The 3,759-nt window shown below is 41.0% G+C and overlaps 1 long non-coding RNA gene across 1 annotated transcript; it reads right to left on the bottom strand.

Moving 5' to 3' along the window:
- Positions 1–1,954: 1,954 nt before the first annotated feature.
- On the bottom strand, positions 1,955–3,419 carry LOC116695673 (uncharacterized). The gene is made up of 2 exons (XR_004333523.1): positions 3,092–3,419; positions 1,955–2,904 (listed from the first exon to the last, which is right to left on the bottom strand). It is a non-coding gene; the product is annotated as an uncharacterized LOC116695673 (long non-coding RNA).
- Positions 3,420–3,759: the final 340 nt, after the last annotated feature.

Raw genomic sequence — 3,759 nt, 5'->3', positions numbered from 1 at the left:
GAAGAGGAATCTTGATAATTGATGGATTAAATAGCACCTACAATGCACTTCTCTGCTGCTTTTACCTGAAGGCAGTTTGAAATAGCCCATTCACTCAAATACTATCTACCTAATTGTTCAGCTATTATTCTTTCCAGGTGTTTAGAAGGAAATGAAACTCAAAATGAAAGTCAAATTAGCCAGCACACCAGGCTCACAGTTGGAAATTTAAATAAACACGTAATGAGAGCTGCTTTAGAGATAGAGGGCCTCATGTCAGGAAAGAGAGAGATTAGGGATCCTGATGTGGTAAAGCAGACCTTTGACTTGTGGTAAAAGTAAAACATTAACAAAGGCTCAGCTCTATTTTAATGTCCTGGGGTGGCTGTTACTCAGGAGGTGCAAGTACAGTATCTCGTAGTACATGCATCCAACTGTACTAAACAGCTGTAACTGGAAAGGACAAAAGCAGGAATAGTGGACATGAAAAGCATGCCAAGCAACAAAAATAATAATATTCAACATACAGCCTAACCTCTTTATAGAAAGTATTTAGATGTAACCCCCAGTGGAATCATGAACAACTGTAATTGAATTACAACGGATTACAGTTGTCTTCATTTTAGGGTTTTTTCCATTACCTGGTACCTCCTGGACTCGCCTCGACTCTACTCGCCTTATTTTGGCTTTTCATTACAAAATAAAGTCCCTGGTACCTGCTAACAGGTCCTTTATTTAGTACTACCTCCGTCCAGTCCTGTCGCCAGACCTCAGTCTTAACGGGGGGCATATGAAATGCATGGGAGGGCAAATACCTACCTGAGGCCTACAGTACGTATATTTATAATAATTGTATACTCTATTCTTAATCATCACGTTAAAGTTTAACTGTTGGACACAACCAACAGCAATATGACTAGGTAGCCTATAGCCTACACCACACATAGAAGCACTGTTATGAATATCCATAAAACACTTGACTATGCAACATATTAGCTGCAACACCAGAAGCATCTTTCAAACATTTTAAAGCAGAGGGACAGAGGGATATGCATTGGCATGAGACACGCACACACACACACACACACACACACACACACACACATGCACTCGCACTCACAACCACACACACACTTTGAACCGACAGGTGTGGTGCCAATGTACTTGTCCCCCCCAGGATTTGTGTCCCCTGGCCGCGGGAGAGCATGTGCACACAGAGCGGAGTTTAACTGCTGCCCTTCCACTTGTTTACAATTTGTTACATGGATGAGTTATCAATGACATCAGATCGGGTTGGGAATGGATCTGCACTGCGATTAGTCTGTGACGTGGAAATGATGCCAATTGATTTAAATGCACTACTGAACAATGAGGCCTGATAAGGATTGTTCCTTTCCATTTAGTGACATGGAAGGTGATGACTTTGGTGAATTTGGATCACCTGACTGTGTGAGTAGCATCTCACATGCACATGAAAAGTATGACATCTTCAATCTAGAAACTTTTGGCCCCAATGAACAACTGTATGAAATGGAGAACAATATCGATCCTGATAAATAATTCTACGTCACGTACGTAGCCTAACTTTCTTTTTAGTAAGGCCGTGACAGGCTGTTGCAGTGTAGATTCCAATCAATCAAACAAATCACCCCATTATTTCTTTATATTTTTAACGTTTTAATGATAAAGAATGCAACATTAATGTAAGACAAAGTTAGCAACTATGATAATATGAAATTAAAGTCCTTTTTTGAAGAGATCTGTGCCTCAAGTGCTTGGGCACAAGCATTTTTGGGGGCGCGCCCGGCCCCCTCTGGCCCGCCCATAGTGACAGGTGTCCTGAATAAACTTGCCGGGTTTAACCCTTGTGTTGTCTTCCCGTCAACCATGAAATAAACCGTTTTGGTCACTTTTTTTCAACATTATTATCGATTTTTTCTGACGTTTTTGTCACTTTTTTAAATGTTGTGGATGCTTTTTTTTTTTTTTAGTTTTTTTGATATTTTTAATGTTGACATTTTCAGCGCTTATTTTGACGGCCCATTTTTTGTGACAAATTGTTTTATTTTTTTTCACTGGAAACGGGTCATATTTGACCCGAGGACAACATGAGGGTTAAGTAGTTGTAACCTGAGCAGAGGTTCAATTAGTTTGGTTGTTAATACCTGTGTAAGTGTGCAGGCGGGGTGAAATCTGCTGCTGACACAGCTACTTGAATTTTGTTCACCAGCGGGACTGCTGTCAAAAATCAGCCCTGGAATTTTGAGTCCAGCCCACAACAACAATCAGCCTGACACCACCTGTCCTTGCACTTCCTTTCAACACATGTGCATACCTGCAGGGTTCAACATTAGCACCATTAACCAGCCAAATGCTGCTAAAATGTGCACGTGGCTGGTTGATTTGCTTTACTCACCAGCCAAAACCACCCAACGGCAATCTATTGAGTGGCTGGTCAAATTTAAACTGTAATATAATAACATCATATTTTTTATTCCAGCATATTTTGCACTATGCTCCACATTTACAATAATAACTATCACAATTCACTCCTGCATACTTTTGCACTCTTCATTGCACTCATTGCACAATTGCCTCTATATTGTTTCTGTTTAGACTATGTATACATTAGTGTAAGTGCATTGTGAGCAGTGATGATCCAAAGAAAAATTCAGAACAGAAAATAAACAAGCAAAAACAAATACAATTTCAATCAAGATTTAAAGACTAAACAAACACGAGACAAAAAAAGTTGAAACAGGTGTGTCTTCAGCTGCTTTCTCAAAACGGCAACCGAGCCTGTGTAAGGTAATAGGAAGGGCGTTCCACAGGTATGAGACCACTGCTTCCAAGGAACGGCCACCTTTAGTTTTCAAACGAGTGTGTGGGACCACCAGTAGTCCCTGGTTAGAAGACCTGAGGGACCTGTTAGAAATGACAGAGACATAAACAGGCGCCTGACCATGTAATGCTTTAAATGTAATACTTTTACTGTTTCTGTATGTTGTTTTAATTTATTTTCCTTTATAAACTTGTGCAGCACGTTGTGACCCTGGTCTGTGAAAAGTGCTATAGAAATAAAGTTTACTTACTTACTTACTTACTTACTTACTTAATAACAATAACTTTAAATTGATTCCTGAACTTGATCGGAAGCCAATGTAACATGGATAAAACAGAAGATGATGTGCAGTATTCTGCTGGACCTGGTCAACAGCCGTGCAGCAGAGTCCTGGACCAGGGACCAGGGACGCCTTGCTGAGACAGGTGAAAACGGAGTTGCAGTAATCAAGTCGGGATTATTCAAAACCATGAATGATCATCTCAGGTTCACAAAAACCATGCCTCTTTAGCAATGTTTCTCAGTTGAAAGAAACATGTGCAGGTTAGTGATTCGATATGTTGGTTGAAATACTGCCATGATAGTGTACTCACTGAGTCCAAAAGGCTGCCTGGATCTTGATTGCAACATGGCAAGTAGGCCAGTCATGTGATCTTTCTCCTCTCTGGGGGCCGGTCAGCCAAAGACAGAGGAGATGATTGGGCAGTGTTGACATGAAAGATAAACAGTGGGCCAATCAGGTGATCTCTCTTCTCTCCATGGGCAGAAAAAATAAAAAAATATAATAAGGCTTTCAACTGGCGAGCAGCACATGCAGTCCACACAAATAGACCGGCCCACCGAGAAGCCTACCTGGTACTCCCCATGGCTAATCCATGCCTACACCTGACGCTACATTTTTAAGAAGGTGCGAACTAAAGCGTAAGCTGCGCTGTGGG

The sequence above is a fragment of the Etheostoma spectabile genome, chromosome 9, assembly GCF_008692095.1.
Source record: "Etheostoma spectabile isolate EspeVRDwgs_2016 chromosome 9, UIUC_Espe_1.0, whole genome shotgun sequence".
Classification (NCBI taxonomy): domain Eukaryota; kingdom Metazoa; phylum Chordata; class Actinopteri; order Perciformes; family Percidae; genus Etheostoma; species Etheostoma spectabile.
This window is presented reverse-complemented; position numbering and strand designations above follow the sequence as displayed.